Source organism: Sus scrofa, chromosome 1 (genome assembly GCF_054392235.1).
Source record: "Sus scrofa isolate SSC_HxYL_T2T_F1_AM1 chromosome 1, Sscrofa_HxYL_maternal_Yorkshire_Landrace_v2.0, whole genome shotgun sequence".
Lineage (NCBI taxonomy): Eukaryota > Metazoa > Chordata > Mammalia > Artiodactyla > Suidae > Sus > Sus scrofa.
The window spans coordinates 100,157,238-100,171,227 of NC_139383.1; the positions used below are offsets into that span (position 1 = coordinate 100,157,238).

At 36.4% G+C, this 13,990-nt stretch overlaps 2 pseudogenes; one reads left to right on the plus strand and one right to left on the minus strand.

The window, feature by feature from the left end:
• The first annotated feature begins 6,768 nt into the window (after nt 1-6,768).
• Nucleotides 6,769-7,701, plus strand: LOC100152964 (olfactory receptor 5AR1-like; annotated as a pseudogene).
• A 5,029-nt stretch (nt 7,702-12,730) lies between these two features.
• On the minus strand, nt 12,731-13,668 carry LOC100518356 (olfactory receptor 2G3-like; annotated as a pseudogene).
• Nucleotides 13,669-13,990: the final 322 nt, after the last annotated feature.

Consider the following 13,990-nt stretch of genomic DNA (forward strand, 5'->3'; position numbering starts at 1 on the left):
CATGAAAGGGAGTATTATTCAGCTGGATAAAAGAGAGAATAATATTTATTTTGAATCGAAATCTGACTTGAAAACAAATATTATTAATAAGAGAATAGATAAATGTTATTAGAAATTAACTTTTCATTATAAAATGAGATTTAAAAATAAAATTAAAGAAGCTAGATTTAAAGACAATATCCAACTATATTCTGTCTAAAAGCTCTTTAAGGACACACATAGGCTGAAAGTGAAAAAACTGAAAAGATATTACATCAGAAATTGGCACATTTTAAATCAAGTATACTTTAATTTTAAAAAGGTAAAAAAAGTTTACAAATATTGTATTATTTTATTTTATTTTTGAATCTTTTTTTTTCTTCTAGGATGAAACTTCTTCTCAGATAAAACAGCATTTCCAAATTAAGAGGCATTTCCTACACTCTTGGCAAGAATGTCAATTAGTAAAACCACTGTGGAAAACAAGATGGAGTTTCCTTAGAAAACTAAATACAGAACTACCATGTGATCCAGAAATCCCTCTCCTGGGCATATATCTGGACAAAACTTTCATTCAAAATATCGATGCAACCCTAGGTTCACTGCAGCGCTATTCACAATAGCCAAGACATGGAAACAACCTAAGTGTCCATTGACAGATGAATGGATTAAGGAGACTCAGTATGTACACACAATGGAATACTACTCAGACATAAAAAGAACAAAATAATGCCACTTGCAGCAACATGGATGAAACTAGAGATTCTCATACTGTGGGGCTAAGCTAGAAAGAAAGACAAATACCATATGCTATCACATATGGGGGGAATCTAATATATGGCACAGATGAACCTATCTAAGAACAGGAATAGATTCACAGACATGAAGAGAGGATTTGTGGTTACCAGGGGAGGGAGCTGGGTGGACTGGGAACTTGGGGTTGATAGATGCAAATACTACACTTAGAATGGATAAGCAAGGAAACTCTATCCAGTCACTTGTGATAGAACATAATAGAAGATAATATGAGAAAAAGAGTGTGTGCACGTGTGTGTCTATAAAACTGGGTCACTTTGCTCTACAGCAGAAATTGACAGAACATAGTAAATCAACTGTAATACATTTGTTAAAAATACAGACTGTGTAGGCAGTGAGACCCTTACAATTGCTCATTTGCCTTTTACTTTATATAATATAATGGAAAAGCTGAAAAAAATTTTATGCTATCTCTTAAAATTAAAAACAAAAATTAAGCATGTAATTTTTACCAACGTAATCATTTTTCCTGGTTTTTTTTTTTTTTTTTTTTTTTTTTTGCCACCCCACAGCCTCTAGAGTTCCCTGGCCAGGTTTCAGATCTGAACCACAGCTGTGACCTACACTGCAGTTGTGGCAATGCCAGATCTTTTAACCCACTGTGCTGGGCTGGGGATCAAATCTGTGTCCTGATGCTACAGAGGTGTGCTTAATCCCATCATGCCACAGTAGGATCTCCTTAATCATGTTTTTCATTCTGTTTTCCTTACAAATATTTATCATGGGATAAGAAACAATAATGAGAGTTCCCATCATGGTGCAGTGGAAATGAATCCGACTAGTAACCATGGCCTCCCTCAGTGGGTTAAGGATCCAGCGTTACTGTGAATTGTGGTGTAGGTCATACATGCAGCTCAGATCTGGTGTTGCTGTGGCTCTGGCGTAGGCCAGCGGGTACAGTTCCAATTAGACCCCTAGCCTGGGAACCTCCATGTGTTGCAGATGAGGCCCTAAAAAGCACACACACACACAAAGAAAGAAACAACAATGTTTGGTAATCTACCCTAGATCTCTTCCTGGAGTAGGAATCTTTGACCTATGAATGGTGACCTTGTCAGACTTAAATAGATGAGTGTTTTCATTCTGAATCTACTAATTGTGCTTCCTGGAAAAGTCAAACAGTCTTCACTCACCCACTTTACTTATATATCAATAAGTCATTCACTTTATCCTAAGTTGGGGCAATAATATTATCAACAGAAAATCCAATGGATCATATACAGAAAGTGCCCTGAAGAGTCTCTGGTGAATAAATATTTTAAGCAAAAATTATTAATTTCCTAGAGCCTCACTTGTTCCTTTTCCTATCCACCAAACTAGGCTCTCAAAAAAGATGAATCTCATTGATTTGTTTCGTTAAGTTTCAGATACATACATTTTATTTAGATTTTTTTGTTACTTTGTGTTTAGTCACAATGCTAGATTCTCTCAGATTAAAATATAGTGTAAATATGGTCACTCCACATAACACTGAAAGTAGCATCCGTTTTGAAAGGACTTCAGGTATTAGAAAGCGGACCTTTCTAAATCGCCATCAAAATCATACCAGGAAGACAGCATTGGGATTGTAAAAAAAAAAAAAAAAAAAAAGTGCATGAGCAGCACTCATTATTGACTCAACCATCAGAACTAGAAGAGCAGAAAAGAATTCCCCTGTGTTCCCTTCTTTTATCATTAAAGTTGAAGAAATAGAGAGTAAAACCCTTAGGGGATGACAGTTCATCAAATTGTTAGGCCTCCTGTGAGTGCAGAAGTAATGTCATCACATTTTCTCTGAGGATAATTTGTGATTCTGCAACTTAAAATTTCCTGCAAACAGAAGCAAAGGTGGACTGAGCAGGAGACTCAGAGAAAACCACTAGAGTGCCTGACCATCTGTGGATTCTCCTCAGAGTATTTGTCCAGTATAACCCAGTAAGAGAAGAGGAAACATTCAACTTGGCCCCAGAAAGTGAAAGACAGATGAGAATTTGGGACAGAAAGAGAAAGAGATGTGGCCTATTGGGAGTGGAGCGTTATACAACCCAGTGTGCCTTTGGGCATGGATTTCCTTGGCCCCAGGTTCATCCCATCTTAAAATTTCAAAAAGAGAAATAGACCATTTGTTTGGTGTTAAGGTGTCTCACTCTAAGTCAGATTTCAAAAAATGCTAGAATTGAGTTTGCATTCTCTGCCCCATTCATTTCACAGATAAGGAAGCTGCATATCACACAGCAATTCGTCAAGTTCAAATGATTAATTAGTTGGAGAAAGGGGACCACATCCAGGAATCTGTGGCCTTACCCCAGTATTCTTTACATATAAATATGCAAAAACAGGTGATACATAGAAATGTAAAATATATTTGACTTTAATTTGCTTCTGGAAGACAGTATTTTGATGGTATTTTTTAAATATTGGAGTTTATTGTTAATTATGGAATGTTCTTATTTACTCACTATCCTGCCGTTTCAAAAGTCAGGTTATTTGTACTTTAGTTACAAGAGACTAAAGAGAAAAACATAGGTTTTCTTTTTCTTTTGTTTTAATCAGCCCTAATTTTATAGCCTCATCTCTACTTGTTTAATTGTTCAATAGAAATGCTGTACCATTAAAATCACACCTTCCCTAAATGTTCAGGCAGTCCATAATACATCACCTTATGGAATAAGCATTAAATCTTTCTGTTTTTTCTGGGAATTTTGAATGTATGCTCATCTATTGAGTTAAATCATCTTCACTTACACACAACTGCCAAATGCATAAATCAATTATCACATGACAGTCACTGAACTAAACATCAGAGAGAGAGAATATATATGTATGTATATTCTATTCTTGCAGAAAGTTGTTAATTTAAAAAAAAAAATGAAAAACCAAGACTCCGAGAAGATAAGTTGAATGCTAGCCATCAATAGCAGAAAGTGGCAAAACCTGCATTTGTCCATTCTTTATAATTGAGAACAAGCAAGGTGCTTTATGATCAGTGAGACCCCTTCTCATCTGCTTCTTTATTTAACTGGACCACTGAATCTATAATGGAGGAAAGAATGATTTTCTAATCACATTTTCCATTTGAGGGAAATGAGTTGGCCAGCACGTACCTGGACACAGATAAGTCCTAACTCCCATGCTGTGTTCTTACCAGACATCGCACACCCCTCTAAAATGCTACAGTTGAATATCACCTTTGCATTTCATGCCTTATGTCTGTTTCTTCATCTACAAAATTGTGAGGTTGGACTAATTGAGTCCTCCTGGGGTCAACAACAGGATTATTTTCTCTCTTGCTAAAGCAGGAGAGTAACCTGAAAAAGGGAAGGGCTAGAGTAGATCTTTTATGCTATTTTCATGGTGGGTTATTTTTATATTCCTACGTAAATCAGTGGGCTTGGAGGCAGGATGAACACAGCAGTATAGTTGAAATTTTCAGCTCCTGATTCAGTCAATGATTCTGCAACAAACTCACTGAGACAGCTTTATTGATGTATAATAAGTATAATAATATAATAAGTATAATAATAGCTTTATTGATGTATAAGTGATATACAATAAACTGTATATATGGAAAGTAAAAATTTAATGTTATATATATATATATAGATATATATATATATATATAGATATATATATATAGATATATATATATATCACTAAAGCATCATCACATCAACATAGCAAACAAATACATCACCCCCCCCAAAGAGTTTCTAATGCCTGCTGCTAGCCCCTCCTTCCTTCTCCTTTCCACACACACCTCTCCCCAGTCATTATCTCATCACTAGATTCACTATTACTTGGCATGAGGTTTCTAAATTTTTATAAGTAAAATCATATAAGATGTACTCTTTTTATCTGGTTGTTTTCTCTCTGCTTAATTACTTTGAGTTTCATACATCACATTGCAAATATCGACAGTGGGTTATTTTTAATTTGTGGGTAGCATTCCATTTTTTGGCATATTAAAATGTATTTATCCTGCCACACATGGATGGGCATTTAGATTGCTCCCAGATTTTTTTGGAACAGCTGGACCATACTATAGATATTTGTATGTTTAATTGTATGCTGCCAAGGTATTTTCCAAATTGGTTGTACACTTCCCACCAACAGTGATGAAATTCCCAGTTCCTCCCTTCCTTGTCATTACTCAATATGGCTAATATATTTCACTTTAACCATTCTAATAGATGTGTAATAATATCACTTTGTGCTTTTAATTTTTATGTCCTTAATGCAAATAATTAGAGTATTTTTATACATTTATTTGTCAGTCATATATCTCTTTGGTGAAGTATCTGTTCAAACATTTGCCAATTTATTTTGGGTTGTTTGTTTTCTTATTATTAAATTTTAAAGGGTTTTTTTCCTACATTATGGCTACATATTCTTATGAGAATTATATTTTTTCAAATAATTTATCCAAGGTTTATTTTTTCATTGTTTCTTAATTGACCTAATGTATGAAACAATGCACACATTCCTGGCATAATATGGATGAGTTCAATAGGAGTAAACATACTTAGTTTCAAATTATAAACTTGAAAGTAAAAGTTATTTTACTTTTATATACTTTTTACATATATAAGTTATCGATTGTTTGTTTATAGGACACCTTCTTTGCTGCAGTTGCCTGTGTCTATACATAAACTGGAAGATGGAACACTACTTTCAACCACCCTATGATTTTAGATAATATATTATGAACGTCCACAGCCCCATGAATGATGCATTCTTTCTGCTTTCTGATATCCGATTTTTTCTTAAGCAGTAAACCAATTACAATAGATAAAGTCTGACTTCTCCTTTCAGGTTTTGGTAGAGGATGCTACTTATTTCTAAATTACTTCATGTTTTGGTTTGGTTTGCTATGGTTTTGCACACTTCCTTCTGACAATTCTTCAGTGGATCAAATATCTATCCAACCAAAGAGACAAAAGTTGACCAAATACATGGTTCCGTGTGTCCACAGAGCTGGGTAAAACTTCCTCTGTTTCTCTGAGAGAAAGATCCTTGAATCAAGCTGTGCGACAATCTGTTGGCTACGTGAGTGATAGAATTGCCTAAAGACACAGCTATGTCTTCATCCTGATTATAACTCATACCAAACTTCTCAGTGCTTCTAAAGATCAGGGAAATCAAAGGGTTAATTCTGAGTCAGTGTATAATAGGCAAGACAGGAGAAAGAAAAGCTGGCACAAAAATAAGGATATGTAACCTCCATCAAATTGCATATACACAGAAAACAATAAAGTGAAGAGGACTCTAGAGTCAGACTGACCCAGATCTGCTACTTACTGGCTGTTGATTGTCTGTTCTTTTCAGATATAAGATGGAGATAATGTTGGTACCTGTTTCATAGAGCTATGTGAGGATGAAATTATGTAGTGTGTGGAAGTGCTAACAATGCTGGCGTATAGTTAACATTCAGTAAGTAACTCTTGGCTTTTTAAAATGTATTCTTATCCACTACTCATTGTAATAATGCTCACCCTCTTCTCCAAGTATTTCACTTTGTGTGTGTGTGTGTGTGTGTGTGTGTGTGTCTGTGTGTGTGAGAAAGAGAGAGAGGTTACACATCAAGATATGTTACACATCTGTTAAACGTTCATTTTTCTTTTTGTGCCTATCTGCAATGAGGGTTAATGTTTAGTCATTATCTGCTTTGTTTTAGAAAGAATAAGGCACACTCAAAAGTGCTCTTCTTCAGTAATTAATTAGGCAGATAATTGCACAGATCAGGTCAAACATTTGGTACCATGTGACAAATGATTTCAGAGCACCAAGGTCTTTGGTGAAGCAGAATTTGCCATTCCTAAAACACCAACATCTTGTCCTATTTCTACTGGGTTCCTGGTGAAGACATGTGACCACTGTCTTCTGCAAAGTCATTCGAGTTACTCTATTGGTCAGTCATTGACTCTAATTACTGGGAGGATTTTTAAGAATCACCCCAAACAATTATCCAAATCCAAGTACACATAAATGGAAAAGATGGATAAATAAAACCACTCGATGGTGACTGAGTTTATCTTTACGAGCATCACTCAAGACCCTCAGCTCCAGATCATCTTTTTCGTGATCTTCCTCTTAGTCTACCCGGTCAATGAAGTGGGGAATGTGGGTATGATTATCCTGATCATAAAAGACACTCAGCTGCATACACCCATGTATTTTTTCCTCTGCAACCTCTCCTTTGTTGACCTGGGTTACTTCTCAGCTATTGCCCCCAGGATGCTGGCTGACTTCCTAACAAAATGCAAAGTTATCTCCTTCTCCAGCTGTGCCACCCAGTTTGCTTTTGTTGTAGGTTTGGTGGATGCTGAGTGCTACATCCTGGTTGCCATGGCCTATGACCGCTTTGTGGCCATCTGTCGACCCCTCCACTACAGCACTCTCATGTCCAAGTGAGTCTGCTTGGCTCTCATGCTGGGTTCCTACCTGGCTGGTCTGGTGAGTTTAGTAGCCCACACTTCCATCACCTTCAGTTTGAGTTACTGTGGTTCCAATATCATCAACCACTTCTGCAAAATTCCACCACTCTTAGCCCTCTCTTGCTCAGACACCCACATCAGTGAGATTTTGCTATTTTGTCTGTATGGCTTCACTGAATTCAGTACCATCCTCATCATTTTTATCTCTTATGCCTTCATCCTCATTGCAAATATCAAGATGTGCTCAGCTGAAGGCCACCTAAAGGCTTTCTCTGCCTGTGGGTCTCACCTCTCTGGCGTCACACTTTTTTATGGCACAGTCATGTTTATGTACCTGAGGCCAACATCCAGCTACTCCCTGCATCATGACAAGTGGGCCTCCATGTTCTACACTATTATCATCCCGATGTTGAATCCTTTGATCTACAGTTTATGGAACAAGGATGTGAAAGCTGCTTTCAGAAAATTAATTGGAAAAAGATACTTGAGATAATTTCTATTCTCCTAAATTTGTTGAGGTTAGCTTTGTGTCCCAATATGTGGTTGATTCTTGAGAATGTTCCATGTGCAGTTGAGAAGAATGTGTATTCTGATTTTTTTGGATGTAGTGTCCTGAAGATATCAATTAAGTCTAACTTTTCTATTGTTTCCTTCAAGATCTCTGTTGCTTTATTGGTTTTCTGTCTAGAGGATCTGTCCATTGGTGTGAGTGGGGTATTAAAGTCTCCTACTATGATTGTATTCCCATCGATTTCTCCCTTTATGTCTGTTAATATATGTTGTATGTATCTGGGTGCTCCTGTATTTGGGGCATATATGTTGACGATAGTCACATCCTCTCCTTGGATGGATCCCTTAATCATTAAGTAGTGTCCTTCTTTGTCTTTCTTTATGTCTTTTGTTTTAAAGTCAATTTTGTCTGATATGAGTATTGCAACCTCAATGATAACAAAAATTGAAAATATTTTATTATCACAGGTAAATGATAGGGGCAGAAGGTTAGAGGCAGAAGATAGAGAATACTAAAACTTTCCAATAAACACTACTGGAATTACCAACTAATTGCTGACTCAATCTTAGGCTCTTTCTTTTTAAATTGAAGTATTGTTGATGTACCATATTATGTAAGTTTCAAGTGTACAACACAGTGATTGAAAGTTTTAAATGTTATATGCCATTTATAATTATTATAAAATATTAGCTATATTCCCTGTGCTGTACAATATATCCATATAACATATTTATTTTATACATAATAGTTTTTGCTTTATTTGCTAGTTTATTTTTTAAAGTCCATGTATAAGTGATATCATACAGTATTTTCTTTTCTGTCTGACTTATTTCATTAAGCATAATATCCTCCAAGTCAATCCTAAATACTGAAGAGTTTTCAGTAAACTTTAACTCTATCATCTGAAACAAATATAAGTTAATATTTTTGAAGGTCATCTTAATCAAGATGCACTCTTTTTCTTAATTCAAAATTGGTTCACATATTGATTAGAAATGGAGATAGGACTTGAGAGCGGAAATAAATAGCCAATTACTCTGAGCATATTTTTTCAGGGTCATGAGGAATGTTAGATCCAAATGTTGACAATTTCTTAGCTGTGAAAGTAAGTTAGAAAGAGTGTAGTTAAAAACATGGGGAACAGAGCTGGTATGAAGGATGACTTAACTCATCCAGGATCCACCTACTCATATATTCAGCAAAAACTTATAAATGCTAGACATGTGTCAGGTAAGAGAGGATATAAACATAAGACATGTATGTGCCAACAACAAGGATTTTGTTGTGCTTCCTGTTACTTTGTGATCTCTGTGAAACTGCTGCCACCAATGAAATCAAGAGCTATGCAAAACTCAAAAATAAGAGCTGGAGCTCTAACTAGCATATGAGTATTGAAAATACCCTTTATTCTGTTCTCAGTTTTCACTTATGGCAAGTCATTGGTTTCACCTAGTAATCACTGAACCCTTTTGGTCTCTTTTGCCTAATGTTCAGAATTGGTAGTCATCTCAGTTGGATCAACTTCACATATCAACATACTTTTAGCCTTCAAGAATGCCCTAGGATATAGTTTGGATCAATCCCTAAGGCTAATTGTAACAAGACTGTAATATCTACAGGATTGGTTGTCCTGGTCCCATCCCTAATTTTCCCTATGCTTTTCTCTACCTCTCTTCTAATGTCAGCTAAAACCTAGCCTTTTCTCTGGGAGGCAATAGTCCATGCTTTCTGCCATCATCCAAGGACACTATCAAAGAATAGTTTTATTAATCTTGATGTATCAACGAGTGACAATAGAGGAGGATATAACTCTTTTTGCAAGTTCCCAAGGGTACAAATCCTGATTTAAAATGCCAGAGTGCTAGGTAAAAGCATCAGGCAAAGGCAACAGACTGCGATCTGGGGAATGCTAAGTTGTCCTCAGATATACTGAAATTACATCACACCATCTGTTTTAAATATTTGCAGTTAATTATGTTTTTCTCTCAGCCCTTCCTCCAAGGCAATATAGCCAAAAGATAGGGTTTCCCTAAAGTGGTAGGGCATCCCCACTCCTCATGAAAAGACACCAAAGAGGACTTCCAGGTTTTCTGATTGATGCCATTAATAAGAGTTGAAATTGACTTGGTTTAAAATTACCCAGTCACATCATGAATTTCAGAAATATCACTAGCTTCACATTATGGAGAAATTATAGGGGTTAATAGATATATGTAGAGTTGGTATCAACAGTTCAAAGATTAGCTTTCATGTTTTTTTGTTTGTTTTGTTTTCTTATATTTTTAGGGCCACACTTGCAATATATAGAGGTTCCCATGCTAGGGGTCAAATAAGAGCTCTAGCTGCTAACCTAAACCAGAGCCATAGCAACTCCAGATCTGAGCCGCATCTCTGAACTACACCACAGCTCACAGCAATGCCAGATCCTTAACCCACTGAGCAAGGCCAGGGATCAAACCTGTGTCCTCATGGATGCTAGTCAGATTTGTTTCCCCTGAGCCACGATGGGAACTCCCAGTCTTGTTTTGTTTTGTTTTAAGCCAATGTGTAAGTCTATATGCTGTGGGAAAAATAAGAAAAATGGGCTTTCCTTTCTCATTAGCAACAAACCAATTAGTATATGTTATAGTCGAAAAAGTAGTTGCTTTAGAATCAAAATCTTTGAAAATCCCACTTAGATGTCCTTGTGACCTTGTTGCAATTATTTACACCTCATCTATCCCATTAGTTTGTTCAAATAAGTGATAAATAAATGTCTGATGTTTGAAAAGGTCTGAATTCTCTTTTATACACCAAAAAACTTTGTCAAGTAATGAAATTATATTTGTCAAGTAATGAAATTATAACAAAGGTAGACATTTCAATCATATTCTCTATCATAGGCTGCAAAAATCTTGTGAACTGGTGTCTCCTTTAACCAACTTGTAATCCCTGTACTAGAAGCTATGAAAGGCAAAAATTTATGCAGAAGTGATTAAGATGGAAGATGCTACAGTGAGACAAAGTTGAAATTGCATTTCACTTTCTCCACTCTCAAGCTATTTGACTTCAGGTAATATTATTTTAAACAATCAGTGCTTAATTATATATATATATATATACACACATATATATGATATATATCTAGACTTCACTGAGTTGATATTTGATATTTGTAAAGAGATAAAATAAATGAAAATAATCCATATTATAAGAAAAATAATAATAAATGCTGAAAGAAAATTGCAGACAAAGTGCTGTGGGAACTCAGGCTTGAAAGAGAGCATTTGCTCTTGGGAGACAAGGGAAGTGTTACAGAGGAGGAGCATGTGGGTTGTTTCTGAAAAAGGCCCAGAAATTAAAGCGGGAAGCAAATGAGGTAGAGAATACCAGAAGGGGGAAACACAGTGAACAAAATAGCAAAGAGGCTAGAAACCATGGGAATATTCCATGTAATATTTTAGCTAGGTGTCCAGTGGAAAGCTTTGATGGTAAAGCTGACTTGTGGCTCAAGATCTGGCACCAATTTAAGGACATAAAAATTTAATATTTGGGGAGTTTGGAAGTTTATCACTCATGGATTCTAGAGAAGATTCCTCTTTGCTCCCTGAAGTCCTATCACATATCCATCCACAAAGTGACCTTTGAAGAAACCAGTGTGACAACACAGCCTTTAAGTTGGTAAAGCCAAGTAGACTCTGGCTACTTCAGACGGATTTCATGGCATAAAATGGTGTGCTTCTCTTAGGGGAACTTGGATAAACATCTTACATTTAGAGCAAACTGTCTCTGTCCTTGTCCACAAAGATCCCCTGCATAGAAAGCATGTTTCAATCTGACTCCTACCTCTATTTCCTAGCTTTGTATGCAGCCTCTTTAGAGAAGGTCATCCCACATATTGATGTCTGTCACCATTCCTTGACGATTAGTTCCTTTATTCCATTTATCACAATTTGTCAGTAGAGGTGTGTATATTATATGTATATGATAAATATTATGTATATATGAGGAAATGAAGTATTTCTATTTTATTTAACATTATGGTATATTGTCATTGATGAATATGTAGTGAATGAATGAATTGATCCATTAATTAACATTTGACCAAATCTTCTGATCATTGCTATCCTCCAGTCCACGCAATCAGCCTAAGACCATCAGGAATAAGTCTATCATCAGATAAAATCAGATTTATTCATCCACTGCAAAGGGGAATACCACATACCAGGATTTGACACAAAGGGGAATTGAAGTAAAATTTAAATGAAGCAATATTTTGATAGATTCATTGCAAAGCAGAGCTGTGTATAAAAGGTAAAAATCATGTATAGACCACAAAGTAGAGGCAGGATCTTGCCTTCTTGGAAATGACAAAATTCAGGTAGATGGGAAAGGTTTCACCAAAAACTCTTAACTGAAGTTCTATGCTAGAGTTGAAAATTAAGAATGCTTCTGTATAGCTGCTTAATATCTTCCAGGCATGACTAAGATGTTATTAATATAATAACTAAGATGTATTAATATAATTTGAAGTAAGTAATTTCAAAGAGTCTCTGATTGTAGAGAACCAATATTTCTCTGGGAGTAAGAAAATAGTAGTCACTCGATAAAGGGCATTGTTTTGACACATGAACGCTCTCTCGTTCATTCTTAAGGGAAACATGTCTCTTGTTGAGTTTGCAGCTGGAATTATGTGTCTTTAATGAATAGCCAGTCAGATGTTGACTGAGCTATTTACTCTATCACCTCATATGTAGAAGTCAATGATCAGAGTTCCCTCTGTGGCACAATGGTTTAAGAATTCAACTGCAGTGGCTCAGGTCACTGTGGTTGCTGCACTCAGTTTCAACCCCCAACCTGGTGCAGTAGGTTAAAGGATCTGGTGTTTCTGCAACTGCAAAATAGGTCACATCTGGGCTGAGATTCAATCCCTTTCTAGGAACTTCCATATGCTATAGGTGCGACCATTAAAACAAATCAATTATCTTATATTATTTATTAGCAGTTAACCTCAGAGCCCCATTAAGAGCTCTCATGCCCTCTGTTTTGCAAAAGCTCTCCTTAGGGCTCCTTTTACATCTTGGTTCCTTAGGCTATAGATCAAGGGGTTGAGCATGGGTGGGATCACAGTGTAGAACACCACGATGATCTTGCCCCCAGCCCTTGAGGACTTTGACTGGGGTCTCATGTACATGAAGATGGCAGTTCCATAGAATAAGACCACCCCCGTCTGATGGGAGGCACAGGTGGACAGGGCCTTTTGCCTCCCAGAGGCTGACTGCATCCTAAGAACTGACAGAAGGATTTGGGTGTAGGAAACAATAATGAGGAGAAAAGGAATGAAGACAATGATGATACTGAAGATAAAAACAACCATCTCCGTAAATGAGGTGTCAGTGCAAGCCAAACTCAGGATGGAAGGAACCTCACAAAAGAAGTGATTGAGGACATTGGGTCCACAGTATGGCAAACTCAAAGTGAAGATGTTGATGACCACGGAACTCAAGAAGCTACTGAACCAAGAAATGGTTGCCAACTGGACACAGGTGATTTGGTTCATAATGACTATATAATGAAGAGGATGACAGATGGCTACATATCTGTCATAAGCCATGACACCAAGGAGAACACATTCAATCATCCCAAAGGAGAGGGAGAAGAACATCTGAGCAGCACAGCTGGAAAATGGGATGGTCTTCTTTTTTTTCCCACCATGTTTGACAGCATTTTTGGGACATTGGTCGATGTGTAGCAGATATCCAGGAAGGATAAATTAGTGAGGAAAAAGTACATGGGCGTGTGGAGATGAGGTTCTATCTGGATGACAGTGATAATAATAACATTTCCTGCCACTGTTAATAAATAGAAAAACAAGAACATCACAAAAAGAATGAGCTGCATCTTTGGCTGAGATGAGAGCCCCAGGAACACAAATTCAGTCACAGTGAAGTTTGTTTTTATTATATTCATTTCTTAGGCGACCTCCTTCTCATAGAGCTACTTACTCACCTGAAGAAAAACATCAATATAGGGCAATATCACTGTGCCTTATATGTCACAGTGTTGGAAATTCAAGATGTAAATTGTATAACAAGGAGATTAAATCCTGAACCTCTGAGTTGTGTTACAAGCAGAACGTTTTTCTTCTGCTTTTGAAGGTAATATTCAAAAAAAAATTCAGATTCAAATACTGATTAAGTTAAACAGATATTCTTAAGGGATATGGTTAAGCCTTTTATCTAAGGTATTTTATCTCTTTTGGCTGCTCATAATCTTTCTAAACATATTCATT